The following is a 23,288-nucleotide window of genomic DNA, read 5'->3' as shown; positions in this document are numbered from 1 at the left end:
ATCATACTATAACTACTACTACTACTACTACTACTACTACTACTACTACTACTACTACTGTCACTACTATTACTAATATATGAAAATATAATACATATTAAAACATATTAAGTAATAACTACCACAATCAAATCAGAAATTCTACATTTATTATAAGCTACCTACACAAATCTTCAACATCCGAAAAATCGCATGCACTACGTCAAACCGGTTCCAGATAAACGCACAAATAGATAAACATCGATAACACTGAGCTCGAGTGCGAATAAAAGGAAATGCAATTTTTTTATTATTTATTAGCCTCTTTTGTACAGTGATTATCAAATAGAAAAGAGAAGTCCCGTGTTCATTTCCCGAAGAAGAATAACAATAAATATGCATTCAATATGTTGCCTGGCAGATATCATTTACAAATGATAAGACCGCGCCGCCTCTTGTATTTTATTTCTTGGTATACATAGGTATACTACCATGGGCGTAGCTAGCCATGGGCTCAAGGTGGGGCAACAATAAAAAATAATATGTAACTAGCAACTGTATGTACCAAGTATGTACCCAAAGTTATATCCAGGTCTTCAAATGCCGGCGGCCGTACCGCCGGCATTTGCGAAGGCATTTGCGAAGGCATTCGCGAAGGCATTCGCGAAGGCATTTGCGAAGGCATTCGCGATGGCATTCGCGAAGGCATTCGCGAAGGCATTTGCGAAGGCATTCGCGAAGGCACTCGCGAAGGCATTTGCGAAGGCATTTGCGAAGGCATTTGCGAAGGCATTTGCCAAGGCATTTGCTAAGGCATTTGCGAAGGCATTTGCGAAGGCATTTGCGAAGACATTTGCGAAGGCATTCGCGAAGGCACTCGCGAAGGCATTTGCGAAGGCATTTGCGAAGGCATTCGCGAAGGCATTCGCGAAGGCATTGGCGAAGGCATCCTTCGCGAAGGCATTCGCGAAGGCACTCGCGAAGGCATTTGCGAAGGCATTCGCGATGGCATTCGCGAAGGCATTCGCGAATGCATTTTTTCTAGTGTAGGCACTAGAAAAAAAAAGTGTAAAGTAAAAAGTATCAGTGAGTTGTAGAACGTGTAACACAACAAAAGTGAAATTGGATAAGTTAGTGGGGTAACTAATTGTGGTACTATACTCATTTTTCTTACAGTTCATGTAACATAGAAGCCTCAGCTATTTTCTTTTTTCATGTGTAATTCGTTATTCGAATTATTCTTACTCAAAACATCTTATTGTTCACCTACCACACCACGAAATAGATCCAAAAATCTTCAGCCGTTTGGTCGCTGGGCGTATGACACTTGTTAGTTGTTAGTCAGTCAATTTAGAGGTAAATAATACTAATTATAAAGGTCGCATTTTCTGTGTCGCCTGTCGACTTTCGAGAATCGAGTGTGAATTTTCTTACGGATATTAAGCTTAGTAGTTAGTAGGTACTTCAATTTTTAGATTTGGTTAGGTATCTACCTACCTTCCAGGTCAAAGCTAGAGTGGGGCAAGCGCCCCACCCTGCCCCACCGTGGCTACGCCCATGTATACTACATAGGTACTAGGCCTACATAGGTATGTAGGTAACAGACTGGTGAAATATACCTTTACTATAATAATATTATAAAGCTTAAGAGTTTGTTTCTTTGTTTGAACGCGCTAATCTATGGAACTACTGGTCCGATTTGAAAAATTATTCATGATTGATAGCCCATTTATTGAGGACGGCTATAGGTATATCATCACCCTAAAACCAATAAGTACCGGTAAATCCGAGTAAAGCTAGTCACTACATAGTACATATCTAGTATAAAACAAAGTCGCTTTCTCTGTCCCTATGTCCCTTTGTATGCTTAAACCTTTAAAACTACGCAACGGATTTTGATACGGTTTTTTTAATAGATAGAGTGATTCAAGAGGAAGGTTTTAGTGTGTGAAGTCCCGTGTCCCCGTAGTGGGGTAAGGGGCAGATGCATTATGCATACATCTGTTTTAGTAATGATATAATTTATTAGGTTTTAGACAAAGCGAGCGAAGCCGCGGGCCGGGCGGTAAGCTAGTTAATAAATAAAATAAAAACAGTCAAGATCTAGCCCACAAGGCTGATTCACCAACTTGGCTGAGAAAATCGATCAAACAGTTTGCAAAATGAATCTGCCCCTTACCCCTAAATTAAATTAAAATAAACATAAATAATTAATTACCCAAGTCCCATCTCTACTTACAAATTGTACTCTACCACCTGGCAATAAGGTGCAAATTATTTAATTACACATTACATAACACAGCAATGACCATGGCCGGGTTCATTGAACTGCGGAAGGACAGACGAACTTTTTTGTCCGTCTTGAAGACTGATGATTTAGTTTTTTTATTATTATTATTTTTATTAGTCTGTACTCTGTATGTCTGTCTTTTTTCTTTGATCGTTTTCCCTGTTTGATATTATACAATAAAACATGCTTGTTAGCTGCTAATTTTGTTTGTAGCGAAGAAGTTATGGAACTACTGCACCGCTTTCGATTATTCTTTCACCAGTAGTAGGCAAAATTATTTCTGAGCACATAGGTACCTAAGCATATATTCTGCGATACGATAAATATTTTTTGACAATAAAATTAAACCGTCTTAAACTTCTTAGAACTATACAAAAATTCGAGTTCAACAGGATAGACCCTTCTTCAGAAAAACTTCTGAGGTGCCTTTTGGTGAAAAACCTAATAATACTCCTCCTACTTTTTTCAACTTGGTTAAAAATCTTATAACATCATGTTATTTATGGCTATAATTACACTTGAACATAAGTGGAGAATATACTAATTGAATGTAAGTATAACTTGACGAATTTGACCAATTTCGACTCTTTCCGAATTCAGTTATTGACTACCTATAAATCTAATAATAAATTACTTAACATTCATACTATTACAGGCTTACATTACAGGTATGTATTGTAAATAATTCAATGCTTGTTTCACAGCTTCCGGATATGTTCTATTTAGCTAATCTGCCAGTTAAAATGATGTATAAATGCGTAAAAGCCTATATCTGCATTCTACAGTCTCCGAACTATCTCCAGGCCCAAAAATCATATAAAAAGATCGCTCCCTTGAATGTGAAGGAAAGACAAACAAATATTATACACGTAGGTAATAATTATTCGTACGGATGCATGATGTACTTCAGATTTACGTCAAAAAGTAAAAAAATATCTCTCCTTACGCAATACATATTATTGACTATGGTAGCCTAGAAGAGATTGCTATCTAGCGATAAATGTTCTTCCTGTGTCTCGATTTATTCTGTGTGTGCAATAAATAATTAAATAAATAAATAAAAAGTATAAACTATAGCTTAGTTACTTTGGCACACTATCCACCACCTTACCTTCGTAAATCTAACCCAGGAACACTAACTTTTGAAAAAAATCAAAGCACTAAGATCTACCAATCAGCCCACTTGGTTACTTACACTCAAACTATGAAAACTAAATCTGCTATATACACCTACATTTATATACTGAAGCGTAAAATCTATAAAAGTATACGAAATAACCATAAACGTTCCACCTTTGTTCTTTAAATATACAAAGTTGACAAATTCGATAACATGTGATTTTATAAAAATTTATGTATTGTTTCATAAATAAAAATAGTCATTGTTACCTATTTTACTAAGCAAAACGTATTCAAATAAAATTAATTTGTATGTATATTAGTAAAGGTTGCCTGGCAGAGATCGCATATAGCGCTAAGGTCGCTTATCTACACTTTAAATATTATAAAGCTGAAGAGTTTGTTTGTTAGAACGCGATATAAATCTCGGGAACTACTGGTCTGATTTGAAAAATTCTTTCGGTGTTAGATAGCCCCATTTATCGATGAAGGCTATAGCTATATTTCATCTCGCTAAGACCAACAGGAGCTGACCACTGCGGGTAAACCCGCGGAGCACTGTAAATAATATCCGGGAATATACGTAAACGATAAAATAGAAGAAATTACCATCAAAACAACTCATTTATATTAGCGATCCGCCCCGGCTTCGCCCTTGGTACATATTTACGTTTTCCCTACATAAGAACCATCCTCGTAGTTCAAGGAATATTATAAAAAAATAATTAACGAAATCGGTTCAGCCGTTCTCGAGTTATGCGCTCACCAACAATTTGCGATTCATTTTTTATACTATGTAGAAGATTATTGTTATAAAACAACATTAATTATTAATGGTTAATTATTCATCATCATAATTATTATGAAAAATCTGCACATCCATACAAAAAATCTATCACGTCAAAACCGCTAAATCAATTACGATGAATTTCATTACACAGATAGATCAGGCCTTGGAAAATATATGAAGATACGTTATCATTGTTTGTGTTACCAATATATGAAGAGGCTTTAGATGCGATAACGTCAAGTGCATACGAGTAAAGCCACGGCATAAACCTAGTTATAGATAAAATCTTCAATCATACGAAAGCCTTATAAAATTTATAGTCACTACATAGTATAAAAAAAAGTCGCTGTCTGTCCATCCCTATAGATCTTCACTTCAAAACTACCCAACGGATTGTGATTTGTGATGCGGTTCTTTTAATAGATAGGGGAACTAATATGATAAATGCTCTTTCCCGCAAATACTACCTGAACCGATTACAATGTGGTATGTAGCTGAAGACCCAGAATAAAGCTTGGGCTACTTTTTATCCCAGAAATCCCACAGGAACGTGAAGTATACGGGTTTTTCTTTGATAACGCGAGAGAAGTCGCGGGCGGAAATCTAGTATAGTATAAGAAAGGTCAGGGATTTACAGAAGTATTATAATATCTCATTTTATAAGTCAAATAAATTACTCAAAATAAGGCAATCGTGTACTGTAAACAATTAACCTTTTTTCTTTTGATAAAAATAATAAACATATAGGTACCTAATATGCATAACACACATTATTATTCATTTCTTTATCAGCAAGACGGGTTTTAATCAACATTGTTGCAATATACGATTTTAAATTAATTACACCAATAGGAAATAAGTACGTACCTACCGAGAAATGTTTGAGGAAAATAACTTAAATAAACATAATCACAATTTTAAGTAAAAACACGTCTACGGTCTAACATTAACGAAAAAAAGCAAACTATAAATTAAAACATAGAAATAAGACATTAATTACAACCACATCCAAATGTTTACGTTCATCATCACTATAAATATAAAGAAAAAAGAAACAACTAAAAATAAAAGACTCGCCACATAGAACGCAATTAAAAAACAAAAACAATAAACCAATCAGATACTCACACAACACAAAACAAAATCCGAACACTGCAAACTTCAAAACGTCAAAAATATTTCGAATCGATTTGAATATAGAACGTGTGCTGCCCGCGCGCACCGCACCACAGATAAGCGATAAGCGCGCCGTTAGCTAACGTCGTTCGTTACTTGCGCGGCAAAGACTACGTAACGACAGAACGGCCTTGTTGCTTTGCTAGGTCAAGTGACGTCACGCGTACAAAACTCGCCTACCACATACATATTTAATTATTTAGTACGAAACGCGATTTGTAACGCGTTCGTTTTACATACTTCCTTTTGAGTATCACCACGGATTATTAAATAGTTACTAGTAAAACAAGAGCGACTGTCTCTATGTATGCTTAGATCTTGAAAACTACGCAACGGATTTAGATACGGTTCATTTTAATAAATAGAGTGGTTCCCAAGGAAGGTTTAAAATTTTAATATACATATATAATTTGTATTTGACAAAACGGGCAAAGCCGCGGGCGGCAAGCTAGTGTCTTTATATTTATACGACTATTTATAAATGTAGTCTAAATGATTTTTATCGTAAAACGATTAGTGTTAAAAGACTAAACTGATTCAGTAGGTTAAAGCTTATCAGTGGCTGATAAGGTGAATTCAAATGATGTAAAATATCACGTGCGAGCTTAATTCTAATTATACTGTTTTTAATTAAAAATAACATATAGGTATTTCGTATATTTTTAATGACTACTTTTATTAATATGGCATTACTACAAGCATAATTCGTAACGATGTTACTCTTAAGTCTAATCTCAAGCGAAAAAAACATAGTCCTCCTTTTAACGATGTTGGTATACAACCTGAAGATCACATTGGCTCGCCTCCAGGCGTTATTTACAATTCACCATTCAGTGTCAATGAATCATTGCATATATAAATAAATCAACGCGCGTCCGTCCGTGGTGTCACCGGAGTTTCATAATTAGCATGCAATTGCGTTATATTACGATTTCTTTATTCATTACGATAAGCGTTACCGTTGATAATAATAAAAGTTAATATGTAATATTAAGTAAACAGTTTGTAAGTACGTTCAGTGTTACGCCAAAATGGCTCAATAGATAGTAATAACTTATTTTCTGTCATTACTTTTGTACCGGAGTTTTGACGAACTTTAGGTCAACAAAATATCGAATATATAAAATAGAACAGTAATTAATCTTAGTCTTAATACAACAAAAATCAAATATCTATACTTAATATTATAAAGCTGAAGAGTTTGTCTGTCTGTTTGTTTGAACGCGCTAATCTAAGGAAGTACTGTTCCGATTTGAAAAATTATTTCGTTGTTAGATAGCCCCTTTATCGAGGATGGCTATAGGCTATATAATCATGCTAAGACCAACAAGAGCGGAGTAATGTGGGTGAAACCGCGGAGCGGAAAAAATCTTCTCTTTTTAGATCAAAATTAACTAATCAATCTCAAAAAGGAGATACAAAATCCAGGTCGCACATTACTCTAGATAATGAAACCATACCATATTTTGCTCATTTCGCATTTCTAAGATATTATGAAATTAACGTAGATGGATATGTTATGACTCAACCACACAAAAACTGTCAAAATGTTAATAAATATTGAGAGTTGTTTTCAATATTAATATGTATAAATAGTAGTACGGGAGCTAGCAACGTTTAAAAAAAAGTCATTTTAGTATAGTTGGGTTTTTGATATACTGTTTCTCTTATTATTTCGGTTAGAGTCCGGGCTGTCTGGCTGGCCGCAGTGGTTGCGTTTATTAGTGCGCATCTTATCTGCACAGGAAAATATCCCTAATTTAAAGTCATTTTTTAACGCGTAATTTTTAATCTTTTGCCTTAAGATAGATCCATCAGACATAATTTTTTTATTGCAAGACGTTTTTTTCGTTGTAAAATAGGTGCCATACGCAATTTTTATTTCAAAATAACTAAAATGTCATCAAAATAAGTGAAATTACATCAACATGAGTCCGCTTAAAAGGTAAGTAATAACTTTATTATTTATATTATATTATCCTTTTTTAATACTTATATTGAATAATTAGTAAACTAATATTTTTAATAGATGGTTTCATATTTATTACACTTTTGGGTATAAATATGAATTTGATGATATTTGTATTTTCTAGTGTTTGATTTACGCGAGTATTATACATTTTGAAATTAAAGACTTGGGAAAATAATACAATGAATAAATCGCGTTTAATCCGTTAAAAAGTCTTTAATTTCTTGATGATATTTGGTTTTTATCAAGTTTACATTAACGTCCTATTTGAGGTTCGTTGGGAAAAAGGAGGCGATATGGTAGATTGTTGCAAAAAAACTGTAAATAGTAAAATGAATATTATATATAGTATAAGTAACACAGTGATTACTTATCCTTCACTGGGACTCATGTTGATGGAATTTCACTTATTTCGATGATATTTTAATTATTTTGAAATAAAAATTGCGTCTGGCACCTATTTAACAACGAAAAACACGTCTTGCTATAAAAAATGTATGTCTAATGGATCTATCTAAAGGCAAACGATTAAAAATTACGCGTTAAAAAATGACTTTAAATTAAGGATATTTTCCTGTGCAGATAAGATGCGCACTAATAGACGCAACCACTGCGGCCAGCCAGACAGCCCGGACTGTAACCGAAATAGCAAGAGGAACAGCATATCAAAGAACCAACTATACTAAAATGCTCACTTATCAACGTTGCTACCTCCTAGAATATAGAGTTTTAATCCGTGGAAATATTCGTGTGACTTTTATTGTGTGCATTGGGCCATAATGCGATCTCGAATCGCAAATTTTTGGGAGAGAATGAGACGCTCCAGTAATAGTATTCTGGTGGCTGTCTCTAACTATTATGACAATCCTTTACTTCTGTACTGGTGCAAAGTTCATTCATCATATTTTTTTTTGTGTGGTGTCTCTCAATGTTACCCAGAAGGGCTTCTACATTTTAACGCGGACGCGGGGGTGAACTGAAGGTTCACCCTGGTAGCGACATGCACAAGGGCGTCCCCCCTTGACGGGGATCTCGAACCTCGGCTTGGGCTGTCGCTTGAGTGGAGGAGTGCTAGGGATAAACCTATAAAGCCAAGAAAAAACTATAAATGATGCTCTAATTGTCTTTAAATTTTTTTGTCTTTAATTTTTTTTTTTTATATAACTTGCATATGGGAACCCAATATTTCCTGAAATAAAACAATTTTATTTATTTTTATTTATTGGATAAAAATCGCTATAAATCCTAGCTCTACAATAATACATAGATGTTTCCTTTCCTTATATCCGAAGGCTATTTTTCGCTTAATTAATATACAGTTTATATACATATAAGTTTCAGCTAATGAATTCTTAATGTCTTGACTTCTTAAATAATTATATTTTATACTTTTTAACCAAAGTTTTATAACACTTAACACCTTTACAGTGAGCACGTGTGAAAAATCCGTAAAATGGTCTAATATTAGATCTATAATTGTCGCATCAATTTAAATAAGAATAGTGGCATCTACCATCGTCTACGTATAATAAATTATAATATTTTATCGAGGCACGTGTTTGTGTAGATTTTGAATGAACAGGTTTATATTAATAAATTAAATGTAGGTAAAATTATATAAATTAATGACCAAAAGGCTTCACTAAAGATTTCGCTACATTTTTCTTTAGGTAATTAAAATAAATTATCTTTGAATATATTTCCATTTTTGCATACAAAATGATAACGAAAAGTAATTAAAAATTGATATCTCACTTTATTTGAGGATAATATGCATCATTTTTTATTGCATTTTGCTTTCCATTTCAGATATGTATGTATGTCTTGGTCACGAATATATATAATGTTTCCTTGTTATTTTCTAACTTTTAATAGATATAAAAAATGCCAATCTTAAAATATCCGATAGTGGAAGTATGTGTTACTGACCCAAAACCTAATATGAATAATATTATATTAATGATGATATCAATCTTCACTAGAAATCAAACAGAATACACCTTGCAATATAATTCTTACACTATTATTAATTGTAAGGTCAATCTTTGCAAATGTAATTCAATAGCTATTAGTATGCATCGTACAAAATAAAGTGATTTATTTACCTAAAATCTGAATGAATTGTTATTTAACTTTTTTTATCCGACTTAAATACACATCAGCATATTCAAAAACAGTTGTTTCACACAATTACCCTAACCTCTGTGAGGCAAGATACTTTCTACCAAATGGCACATCTGTGTCGAATATTTTATCATCAGAAACTGAACGTAACGCGAACCCGAGTTCGAGTGTAACGATATTAAACGGTATGTTTACAGGAGATAAGAAATCGCATAGCAACCTGTTGCCTTATGATATTATACTAGCTGTGCCACGCGGTTTCATCCGCGTTGGGAATATTTTAACATGCTTTTATTAGCTTCACCTGTATGTTTTGTTTTTGTCAGTATTATAATATAGGCATTACAATAAGAGGGTCTAATTTCGACCACGAGGTGTACATAGAATATAAATTAATGTTACCGTGAAATTATGAATGTCTAATCAGCCAATCTATCTAGCGTAGTGCTTAAAACGATAATTTCCTAAAATTTGTAAATTTCATCCAAATCGGCTCCGCTGTTTTGTCTGATAGAATAACAAACAACTATCCTCAAAAACTGTATTATTTATTTAATACTAGTTGATAGTATCGAGTCCAGAGAACACTGGTATCTTTTTGAAATAATTACTTTTTCATTCATTGCATAAGTTTTCTTGTAAACGGGTTATTTATCACTTATTTATTTAATAATTATAATAACTTTATTGAGTCCTTCCGCACAAATTGAGTTTGGTCTTTCGTAACAACTATCACACAAGTTTTTAAAGAAAGGTAATCAAGTCGAGCAAAGTTTTGAAAATAAATAACAAGCGTAATAATCGTTTTACAATATCAATTATCGACATAAGTTATTTCATACTGCAAAAATTATTTTGTACAAATCTATACTCAATATTATTAAGCTGAAGAGTTTGTTTGTTTGAACGCGCTAATCTCAGGAACTACTGGTCCGATTTGAAAAATTATTTCTGTGTTAGATAGCCCATTTATCGAGGAAGGCTATTGGCTATAAAATATCATCACGCTATGCTATGTATGCAACAGGAGCAGAGCGGAAACCGCGTGGCGCAGCTAGTAACATATAGGTACCAATTACCAATACAACATTTCGGTGCTATAATTAAAAAAAAAAACTAAATTATAATTTTAAATCTTACAATCAAGAAATAAATTATCATTGCTTTCTTTCCCCCCTTCGTCTTAATATTTACAAAATTTTACCTACCAGCACGAAAAAATCCACAACGTAGCAACACTACTAAACTGTCAACACCGCACCACGCACACTGCTTGACGTTTGACAACTGACGTCAAATCGTCCGCCCGCCATTACTTATAGCGAAAAGCGCGGGAAAAACGTACACGGAAGCAGGAAGGATACGCTTTTGCGGTTCCAAATTCGAATTACGCTCCATTAGACAAATTGTTCGCGCCCTTTTGTTGTGTGTGCACTTTTTTTTTAAATACCGATTGACCTTTTTTGCAATTGCAAAAAAAGTCATTGATGATTGGTTAGTTCCTAATTATCTCGATTTTGCATAGAAATCGACAATATAGAGTAAAAATGTAAAAATTGTTCTTGTGATATTTTTTTTAATTAACGCCCTACGGAAGGGAGTCTTGATTCTTTTGAAATATAAATTCTATGGGCGAAGGCATAATGTACAGCTGCTGTTGGTAATGGTTCTTAGATATTATATTGTCCTTTATTTTTATGGTTGCCTGGAGGAGATTGCCTATTGTGCACTTACCATATTCATGTTTTCATGTTAAAATATATGTTTTTATTACTTGTACCTACTGTACAATAAAGTGTCATAAATAAATAAATAAATATATTTACTAAAGCGCTTGAGTTTCACGAAAGAATGGGTTATATCATAACTGAGACCAGTTGTGTATTTTTAGTTATAAATATTCTTAACGAGATGTGCTTTTGATGGTTTATCTGCAAAAATTATTTTTTAACAATACGAACAGACAATTTTTCTACCCTACAAATTATTCATTCGTTTCGTTTTTTTTAATTCTATAAAATACCCGCACATAAGAATTTTATTAACCTAGGTCATAAAATATAATCTGGTTTCCACTGTAAATTTTATAGGCCTTAATAAGGTACTTACATAATAAGTAACAAACGTTAAGTAATTTAATGGATCCAATTCGATGGAATCAAGTGCAATTGATAGCTAGTTACTACATTGCGAATATTTCAATACCTACTGATTATTATTTTATTAACATACTAGCGGTCCGCCCCGGCTTCGCCCGTGGTACATATTTCGCAATAAAAGGTAGCCTATCTCAGTTACTAAAGATTATCTGTGCCAAATTTCATCAAAATCGTTCCAGTAGTTTATGCGTGAAAACCATACATACATACATACAAACCTTTCCTCTTTATAATATTAGTATAGACAAATTCTTGCGAAATTGTTTCTCATATTCCAATATTAAGAGCCAGCGCGCACGAGCAACTTTGTCTCCGCAACTATTTTGTCTCCGCAACTATTTTGTCTCTCCCACCCATGGGCTAGTATGAAAGTGCGCGCACGTAGCGACGCAACTCCCCATACAATTGATGGGAGAGACAAAATAGTTGCGGAGACAAAGTTGCTCGTGCGCGCTAGCTCTAAGAATTTTTTGCAAAATCTCAACATATTTTTTTTAAATGATCTAGTGACGAGTTTTTTATAAAGTTACATTTCATAGAAATTGACTCTCTCTTGCAATCGACTTCCAAAAATAAACCGAGGAGGTATATACTATATTTGTCTGTAAGTATGTATGATGTTTTTGCATTATTTATCTTAAATGTTCTTCTGTTTATATTATAAAACTGAAGAGTCTGATTGTATGCACTTATATTTTAGTAAATGCCATACATTGCCATACAATATGGTATTTTAGTGATACCTAGTTCAAATTTTACCTTGGAAGCCTGTAAAGACATCGTCACGCTACGACCAATAGGAGCAGAACATTAATATGACACATATTAAGCGGGAAAACCGCTTTTCCTTTCCTCTAAACTCCCACGTCGCAGGCACAGCTAATTTAAATTAGTTTGTGCACGCTTCAAGAACCTCTGCATCAGTTCGACTATAATTTTTATTCTTATCTATTTCCTCATGAAACCTTTCCTGTCCAAAACGATACAAATAAATGTCAATTATATAAACGCTTCATATGTCTAGGAAAAGCAGCTATTTTGGATTATTGCAATTTTTCGATGATTATCTAACTATAATGTATTTTCTTTCTGTAATCTAAGCCTTTAAAAAGTATATAATAAGCTATAATAATAAAGGTTGTAGATATAGCGATCCCGGAGTGACACATAGAAATGTGGCTATTTGGCCATAATTGACTTCATTTGTGTCTACTTCGCTTACGATCGCGATAGTCAATCACGCCATCTTAATTTTGCGTCTAATCGTGTCTGCGTTAGTCTGTCGTGTTCAAAGATCGAGCATTATTATTCGAGTAGACTTTTGTTACATCTTTTTACTTATAAATTACTTACTAGCTTTTTCCAGTTCGGTGTAAAACTTGACAAATGATGTGACGTCCAATTATGTGTGCCGTGCTTGAAGATCGAATCGGTAACCTATCTACCTTTTCCTTATAAATTCCAACATCAGTTCAGATTCCGTCAGACCGTCGTCGTCCCCGTGACGCAACGCTCCAGCTGGCAAGCTGCCAAATGTTGTAATGCCAGAATTACGCGACGGTGGCATGTGAGGATTTTGATTTTGTGGAAATCTGATGACATAGTGAATAATCATCGGGAAAACAACGTATGGTATCTACTGACTGTCCTACTGCCTGAGTGTCATGCTATAATTATAATACAAGTTGGGTTTACTACATAGTTGATAGTATATAAAAAATCGCTTTCTTTGTCCCTGTAATCCTATGTATGCTTAAATCTTTAAAAACTACGCAACGGATTTTGATGCGGTTTTTTTAAAGATTATTTAAAGATTTTAGTATAATATTATTTATTAGATTTTAGGCGAAGCGAGCGAAGACGCGGGCTATTATTATAATACGTTCGTGAGAATGAATGAATGTAAATATTTAGTGGAAAAAAGATGATCGTATCTGGATTATCATACTATATAACTAGCCTATAGTTATTATTCGAGTGAAGCCGCGGCAGATACAAATATTACCTACGTGTTCATTCAAATTTCTTGTAATATCAACACGTAAACATGTTTATCTTTCTGTCTATTTATTCCTAGTAATCTCCTCTTATGTCTCCTACGTCATACGATTGCACATATTGTTGATGTTTTTAAAATAATCTTATATCATTGTATTCTTCACAATATAAGCAAATTGGAGAGTTTTCCGAGTAGTAAGTACGTATGCAACATGCAATGTACCTCTATAACTGCAATGCCGAATGTAATCAAAGTCAAATTCGAAACATTGCTTCTACCCTCAAAAAATTCCATCACCATTATGATCGATCATCGATCGAACAACGCCATCACTATCTTCAACACCAAAACCCTGTACTTATAGTACTTTAACTCTGTAGTTTAAGTGTACTCTATAACCGAACCTATCAAAAACACTTAACTCCCAAAATTTCCAAACTACCCTCATTACGACATACATTGCCACGTGGGTGTGTGTCGTAGCGTATAGGTCAGAGGGCTCTAACTCTGTACTCACAGTACTATAGTCTATAATCCTATACTAAGTACTCTACAACCAAACCTAACTTAACCCCCAAAATTTCCAAACTACCCGCATTACTAGATTCTAAATTCGACATACATTGCCGCGTGGGTGTGTCGCTTTCGTAGCGTGTAGGTCAGTTGGCCGGCGATGTAATGTAAAACGTCATTCGTTTTATTAATACAGCTATATTTAAAACAGCCACGTAATATGTGTGAGCTTATCTAAAAACTTTGTGAATGTCTAGATATTGAAACGTTCGAGTTTATGTAATGATTCAGAGGCTAAATGGAGATTTTATTTCAATATGACGAATGACAGATGTCAACAGCTGAGTGAACATCAGCTCTTAGTTTTAAATTCAATAAAATATAATAAATTCAATAATTAGTGGTAAAAACAGTAATAATTAGTATAAGTTAACTATATTATCAACGTATGTGTATTAATTAATGTGAAGTACGCATATAAGCGACTGAAGCAACGTTTTGTATAACGTGGATGTCAACGAGCCAACGGAAATTCAAATTCGAATTTCTTCGATAAACCAGGGGAGTACTAGTTCTAATATATCTACTATATTTAACACTATACACAACATTCGCATTCATTTTAACTAATAACACTGCTCATATTTTATGAGTAACGTCACAATAAATACATGAGCGCATAGTTATCGTCTCACTTTGCTTGACAAGTTGGAAGCAATTTAGAGGACAAAAACTAATAGCTCCAGACAAAATATACTTCATTTCTACTAAAAAACTACTTACTTTTTATCTATTCACTATCTATCTAACACAAGTAAATTTTAGTATAATTGCATCATACATACAATTTTTTTAACATCTATTTCACCTGTTTCAGCAACTAAAATTACAACATGCTGACCCGCAAGGCAGTGGCCAAAGACATGGAAAACAAACTAAAGGCCACATTACAGGATTTAAAGGCTTCACAATCCCTGTGTGAACAACTCTTGCTGGAGAGAGAGGAACATGAACTTGAAATCCAGAAAATAATAAAAAAGAACACAAGTTTGAAGGCCGAGCTAGCTGAACTCCACACTCAATATATGGACAGCCAAAACAAGTGCACAGCCCTCCAAGACATTGTTGACAGCTTCCAACAGTGTTCCGATGACCACGAGAAGGCTCTCAGTCGTATCGTTGAACTGGAATGCAGTTTAATGGAGGTTCAAGAGGATAACTCCAAGCGGCTATGCAATTCATCCAACAGTCTTTATGGTGAATTGGTTGAATGTGGACAGTTAAGTGGCTTTGAAAACAATAGAAAAATCAAGTTAAATTCACACAATAAATTAAAAAAATATCTTAAACTAAGTAGGTTTATTAAGCACACAAAATCAGTAATTAAAAATAGATTTTCATTAAGAAATGTAGCACAATTGCAAAATAAAAATAAAAGCCTTGTGAAAGAGTTAGATAGATATCATAGGGACTTAGAACATTATAAAATGATATATGAAGTGGAAACTACCGAACTTAAGGAGAAAATAGACTCATTAAATGATATATTACATGACCTTAACCAAAAATATTCTGTTGCCCAGTTACAAATTAATGAGCACATAAAAGAGGCAGACTACCTCATAAAGTTAAGCAATGAAAATATGGATCGTTTTGAGTCTCTGACCAATAACTATGTATGTAAGTGTTCCATAAGTGACAATGAGCAACCGTCGCCCCATAAGCCCATTGACTGCACTGACATGCATAGTATTCCATCCACGGCAACAATTTCATCAAGTAATACAAAACATCTTTCCATGCAGGAAATTATTGTGTTGTCAGATAACATTGGTCAGGGATTTGGCGCTTTGCTTAACAACTTAGGGCATAAAGTAACTAATTTTTGTACTCCTAATAGTTCATTTACATATATCATGAATTCATTAGATAATTTTAGTTTTAATGGAAATAATATTGTTGTTATATTATATGGAGATAGTCTTAATTTAAAAAAACATGACATTGATATAGGATTTCAAAAAATGTTGAAAATTAGTAGTGAGACAAAATGCAAATTTATGTTGTGTACATTACCATATTTGCCTGGTTTGACACAAAATCAAAATAAATTTATCTATAATATTAACTTAAAATTATATAATTTAACAAATCATCATAGTGATGCATTTATATATTTTGACCTTAATTCTTGTACAAAATCTTTTTGTTTGACAAAGAATACAGTGTATCTGCCATATAGATATAAGCGAGAACTTGCTATGTTAATAGCATATAATATTAACCAGTCTGGTACATGTTCGGTATCAGACCATCGATCTACTATAATTTTATGTAGTAGTAATTATATACATCAACCTAGGTTAAGTGTTGACAGACAAACTAGCCCTAAGCTAGATTTAAACTAGTTTATAAGACAACAGCTAAGCAGTCTTTTTCTATTGTGCATCAAAACATTCAAGGCTTGGCTAGCAAACTATTAGAAATAGAATTATTTTTAAATCATAATAGTATTAAAATATTTTGTGTAACAGAACATTGGCTTAAACAATGTCAGTTGTTAATAAATATTGATAATTATAAATTAAAAAGTATATACTTTAGGACAAACGCTGTTCATGGAGGTTCTCTTATTTTTGTACACAATAGTTTAAAATGCAAGGAACGAACTGACATTGTTAGCCTTTCTGTAGAACGCACCATTGAACTGTCCTGTGTTGAGCTTGAGCGTTACATTATTGTTTGCGTATACAGACCTCCTTCCAGTGACTATAATATGTTTGAGACTGTCATGGAAGAAATATTAAAGCGTTTAGGCAGGAGTAAAAAGAAGGTAATAGTATGTGGTGATTTTAATATTGATTTACTCTCGCACACACAAACGGCTACACGAATAGTTAATTTGTTTCATTCATTTAATCTGTATAAACTTTTTGATCAACCCACACGAATAACACCTACTTCTGCAACTTGTATTGACAATATATATTGTGATTGCAACTGTTTAGAAAAAAATATTCTCAACACACTAACTTCGGATCACTGTGGCCAGAAAGTAGTTTTTGAGTGGGATTACATACCTACATTCAAAAGAATTAACGTTAGGCCTATAACTAAAAAAGGCATTCATACATTTAGAAATAATATTGATAATAAACTGCCTGACCTGAATGATCAATCCTTTCATAAAAATCCTTGTGAAATGTTTACAAATCTTTTTAAATTAATTCATAGTGAATATGAAAAAATATTTAAAGTTAAATCTTTAACTATTACCAAGGATTTACCATTCAGTCAATGGGCAACTCCTAGTATACTCAGATGCAGGAACGTTCTTTACGAGTTATATGGTATGAAACAATATAACAAAGACTTATCATTTCTTAGTTACGTTAGAAATTATTCAAAAACGTTTAAAAAAGTTTGTTCCACTGCCAAGAGTTTGTATGTCAGAGATAAAATACGCAACTCTGACAATAAAGTTAAAACGGTTTGGACAATTATTAATGGTGAAATGGGCAAAAGCCAATCAAATGATAGTACCATAAAACTTGTCAATGCTGGTAGGGTCATTGACAAAAGTGCTGATGTTGCGCTTGCTTTTGAAGATTTCTTTAGTAGTGTCCCTGCTAGTATTACTAAGAAATTAAATTCGTCCTCAGCGCTTGCAGAGTCCTTTTTGAGGGTCCACGTTGCTGAGTGTAACAAATTATTTGAATTGCGCCACGTGACTGCTGATGAAATTGTTAAAACGTTTAAAACATTAAATTTAAAAAAAACATGTGATCTCTGGGGTATGTCTGTTAATTTAGTAAATAATATCATAGAAAATATTGCCAAACATCTAGCGTTTATATTTAATCAGTGTTGCGACTGTGGTATATTCCCTGATTTACTAAAGCTTAGCAAAGTTATTCCTTTATTTAAAAGTGGTGACCAAGAAGACTGTAATAACTATAGGCCAATTTCCATATTACCAACTTTGAGCAAAGTCTTCGAGAAATTAATTTTAAACCAATTAAGTAGTCATTTTGCATCAAATGGTTTACTGCACGCCAAACAGTATGGTTTCACAAAGGGGCGCTCTACCACTGATGCCGGAGTAGCTCTTTTGTCACATATATACAAAGCATGGGAAAATTCAAAGAATGCTTTGGGGATATTCTGCGACCTTTCTAAGGCTTTCGACTGTGTAGAACATTCCGCTCTATTACGGAAACTAAATTTTTATGGTATCAAAGGTTTAGCTCAGGATCTCATAGCTTCATATCTTCAGAACAGAGTACAAACCGTTGTCGTTAATGAAGAGAAATCTTGCGGTGCGCCGATTAACATAGGTGTTCCGCAGGGATCTATCTTAGGACCGTTTTTGTTCTTAGTGTATATTAATGACCTACCTTATTATTTGCAGGATATGTTTGAAATAGTACTGTTTGCAGATGACACCTCTTTAATATTTAATGTGGATAGACATGACACAAATGTTGACGAAGTAAACTCTGCTCTTTCACGCATATCCGATTGGTTTAATGCTAATAATTTACTACTAAATGCAAAAAAAACAAATTGTGTAGAATTTATCCTCCCAAATGTAAAAAAGGTGAAAAGGAATATTATTTTAAACGGGGAGGTATTATACCCTGTGGAATCTACTGTTTTTCTTGGTTTGACACTAGATGAGAAGCTACAATGGGGGGCCCATATTACCACCACCGCTGCTAAGCTCAGCTCAGCTGCATATGCAGTGAGAAGAATAAGGCATCTCACCGATGAAGAGACGGCTAGATTGGTTTACTTTAGCTACTTTCATAGCATTATGTCCTATGGAATTCTACTATGGGGCAGGGGTGCAGATATAGAAACTATATTTATACTACAGAAAAGAGCCATACGCTCTATATATAATTTGCGTGCTCGAGACTCACTAAGAGATCTCTTTAAGAATACTGGTATCCTTACTGTACCGTCGCAGTATATATTTAATAATATTTTATATGTACACAATAACGCTTATTTACACACAAAAGTAGGAGATAGACATTGTTATGACACAAGAAACAGAAATAAAATTGAAATTCCATTTTTCCGGCTAGCTAAAGTTAAAAATTCATTTATGGGTCAAGGTATACGCTTTTACAACAGAATTCCTCATAATATTAAAGAGTTCAGTAGTTCTAAATTTAAAACTTATATAAAAAATGTACTTATTCAGAGAGCCTATTACAGTATTAAGGAATATATGGACGATAAAAACCCATGGAGGGTTGTCGCGTAAAAACCACAGGACAGTTCTTTGGCATATTATGATTATAATGTACATATAACACATAATATAATGTATTTTGTAAAATTAAATTGTAAAACTGACATGATTAAAAAGAGCAACTATGGAGTTTCTTGCCGATTCTTCTCCGTAGATACTGCTTTCCGAATCGGTGGTAAATGTTAAAATATGTAATGACGTTTCAAAAGTGCTTCTAAAAGAAGTCTAATTGAATAAATAAATGTTTGAGTTTGAGTTTGAGTTTGAATATTAATAATGCGATAGTCGTGGACCGTTTGATTATCAACATATATTGATGGATGGTTGACATTTTTAAAGCTAAATTATGGCAATACTACAGACAGAAGGCTTGTTTCCTAAACATAAATGCCTATACTTATCTGTTGATTTTTGTATTATATTAAAGTAGTCATGTAGCAAAACTAGTATCACAGTATAATGTAAAAATCTCAACCAGTTCAACGATTCTAAACATTTATACTACTTTTCTTATACCTAACTTCCTTTGGTACCTGAAGTCAAGTTCATTCCATGACCATATCCTATTAGTAACATTAAGGATGTCACCTATACCCAAATACAGCTCATGACTGTCATATCATAATCATACTACGTCAATCCCCACTCAATCACTTCCGGGAACCCATCCAAAATCTGACCGCTCGCACCGTTGCTTAACCATTGACGAGACTAGCATTGACACACTTCTCCCGTCGTCTACATGATATATATGGTAATTAGGTCTTGTTCACTGTACGGAGATCGAACCGGCGACCTCGCGGTCACGGCCCGTGCGATTATTATTATTCTATACAGTTGTAGTGTGACAGGAAATTGAATCGATACGTGGACGATTTTATCTAAATGATGCTACATATTACGAAAAACACTGAATCGCTGAATAGAATTTGATAAACTTTGATATAGAGATAGATAAAGCCTTGTTTAAGACCTCAAAAGACATTTTCGGTAATGAAGTTGCATTACCGAAAATGTCTGTAATGCAACTTCATTCATTTCACTGTAAGAAGTGTAAATCATTATCATGTATCTTTGGCTTTTAAAATATATAATACTAGATTTCCGCCCTCATTTGCAAAGGAAAACCCGCATAGTTCCCGTTCCCGTGGGATTTCCGGGATGAAACCTATCCTAAGTGTTAATCCAATTTACCCTCTACATGTGTGCTAAATTTCATTTTAATCGGTTCAGTAGTATTTTTATTTATTTATTTATTTATTTTTTTTTTATTTGCGTGAAAGAGTAACAAACACACACACATCCTCACAAACTTTCGCATTTATAATATTAGTAGGATAGGATGCAATTAGCTGCAGACTATCTAGAAATAGGCACCTTCCAAGAAGTTCATAAGAATATTTACTGAATAAACTTACTTTTATAAATAAATACAATTATTTAGAGAGTACACATACATTTAAAATTTTTTATCTTGAATCTTTCGAATGATAAACCCAATTAAATCTTCTTTGATCTTTTGAATCATTTTTGCACTGGATGAGTCAAAGTTTATTTGTGAATGCCACCGACGATTATGTATATTCTCATTGCGATATTCATCTTTTTCTGTTTATGTGTTCCTTACTAATGAGCAAACATACATTTAAATTTTTCAATGTAATAAGATTTAGCATAATCATTTTGTTATTTAGATTGTATATTATATTTTTATTGTGATATTTAATATTTTAGACTTTTATGAACTGGGTGTATGTTTCACATAGACACTGGTTTTAAATTAAATTAATACATTTGAGACCATTTTAACTAATTGACCACTTATCTAGCTGTGCTCTGCGGTTTCACACGCATTACTCCACTCCTGTGGGACTTAGCATGATGATATAATATAGCCAATAGCCTTCCTCGATAAATGTCTAGATATTGAAATGTTAGAGTTTATGTAATGATTCAGAGGCTAAATGTAATTTTATTTGAATACTAGCTGTGCCGCGCGGTTTCACCTGCGTGGTTCCGCTTATGATAGTTTTAGCGTGAAGATATACTATAGCCTATAGCCTTCCTCGATAAATGGGCTAACAAACACCAAAATAATTTTTCAAATTGGCCCTGTAGTTCCTGAGATTAGCGCAAACAAACGAACTTTTCAGCAAAATGTTTTGGTAAGCACATAACTCGAGAACTGCTGGAATGATGATGTTAATTCATTTTTTTATAATATTCCTTGAAGTACGAGGATGGTTCTTATGGAGAGAAAACGTAAACATGTACATTACTTTATAAAAAGTACCAGTACATAAAACAGAATTTTACAATTGTTTGAAACAACACTAAGAGGAAAATTTGTTTATTTATTGTAATCTGTGGATTAATCTTCATAATTAGAGGAAAACTAATCTTTACTGTGTCACTTAATTTACTAAAGATAAGTTTTGTTTTATTTACTAAATAAATAAATGAAATGATATAAATAGGTACGAAACACACAAATTATTATTATTTTTTTTTTATTAAGTAAGTTTATTACTACATTTCTTTGCTATAATAATGTAATTAAAAATTAAATTTTCATTTGTTAAGTGTTAATAGGTTAATTGATAAATACAATAACCGTTAAAGGGCTGATAGACGTACGAACTTTAAAGTCGCGGTTTTAAAGTTCGCGTACTTACTCGGCTCGCGGCGGTGACAGACGTGCGAGCCAAGGCGGGCTTCGAGTAAAATTTCAAACATGTTGGATCGTCAACGAACTTACTCGACGGTTTTTAAGTACGCGTACTTGGGGTGACACACGAGCGAAAAAGGTCGTCGAGCCACAAGTTCGCGTACTTACTCGTACGTCTGTCACCCCTTTTAAATATTCGGAACGAATCGTTTGTTTTCTTTTTTTTATTTATTTATTGTCTGTATCAACAAGTAGCACAAAAAATGTCCTCAGTTTTGTCAAAAGACGCGCCAAAATGTAAAGAAAAGAAGGCTGCATATTTGATTCGATGTCCCCGAATTTCATTGTTTTTTGCTGTTAAGTCGATAGCTGGTAGTGGATTTTCTTAACAAACTGCTTTTCTTTTCCAACAAAAATGCGTAGTTTTTGTGAAAATCGAAATTGAAAATGATATTTTTCAAGGTTATTTTTGTACTAAAAACGTAACTTTAAGTAAAATCTTAAGCCATTATAGTATCAAAATGTCTTATTATCACCCACTCACACGCATTATTTTTAAATATATTCACGTACCTATCACTTTATTTACAAATTACAATTTATTTTGTTAAAATATTATTTTAACAATTTATTATAGCCAAAAATCGTTCCATTAATTTTGTATTTACAACAATGAACAAGCCACAGATTAGTTAATATGACGCATATCACAGATTAGCAAAAAAATATACTAGCTTATCATAGAGTATAAATGATACATTTTAATGTTATTTTTATAGCTCACTTGCTTCAGTTTTTAAAAACGATTAACTTTTACTTTTTTTAGTATTCAAATAGGTAGCGAGGAGCGAAGCGACGAGCGTATTAGGTTAACTCCTGAACTGCCGCACGAGCCGAGCGAGCAAAGCGAGCGTGCCGCGGCAGCGGCCGGCGAGTGCCAGAAGCGACTTTAGGGCGATTCCCACTCAAACAAAAAAAAAACTACTTAGGTTTAAACAACTTGTTTGTATTTTATTTATGTATCGTAAAATTATTTTTATTATCAAATGCTTTCTAAGTTAAAATTATTTTTGACAAATTCATTTTAAAAATCAATTTCTAATTATTATGTTTAATATTTACAATCGTGAACGCGTCATATAACATTTATTATCTATGGCATGTCGTCAGTCGTAAATACGTGGTAAATACAAACTTAAATTTTTGGCTATATACCTTTTCAGGTAGTTAATATAATTT

General features: G+C 33.4%; 1 protein-coding gene across 5 annotated transcripts in view; it reads right to left on the bottom strand.

The window, feature by feature from the left end:
• LOC123704101 (zinc transporter foi) overlaps nucleotides 1–23,288 on the bottom strand; it is a 47,844-nt gene that overhangs the window by 23,758 nt on the left and 798 nt on the right. The window contains exon 1 of one of the 5 annotated variants that reach the window (XM_045652373.1): nucleotides 10,656–10,676. The exons of 3 other annotated variants lie outside the window; for them this stretch is intronic. The gene's annotated coding sequence lies outside the window, so the exon portion shown is untranslated. Of the gene's footprint in view, nucleotides 1–5,306; nucleotides 5,356–10,655; nucleotides 10,677–23,288 lie in introns of those variants that run through there. One more of the 5 variants, XM_045652372.1, reaches the window with a different exon arrangement.

This window comes from Colias croceus, chromosome 28 (genome assembly GCF_905220415.1).
Source record: "Colias croceus chromosome 28, ilColCroc2.1".
Taxonomy (NCBI): domain Eukaryota; kingdom Metazoa; phylum Arthropoda; class Insecta; order Lepidoptera; family Pieridae; genus Colias; species Colias croceus.
Note: the sequence above shows the minus strand (reverse complement) of the source record. Positions and strands in the feature narration are given on the sequence as shown.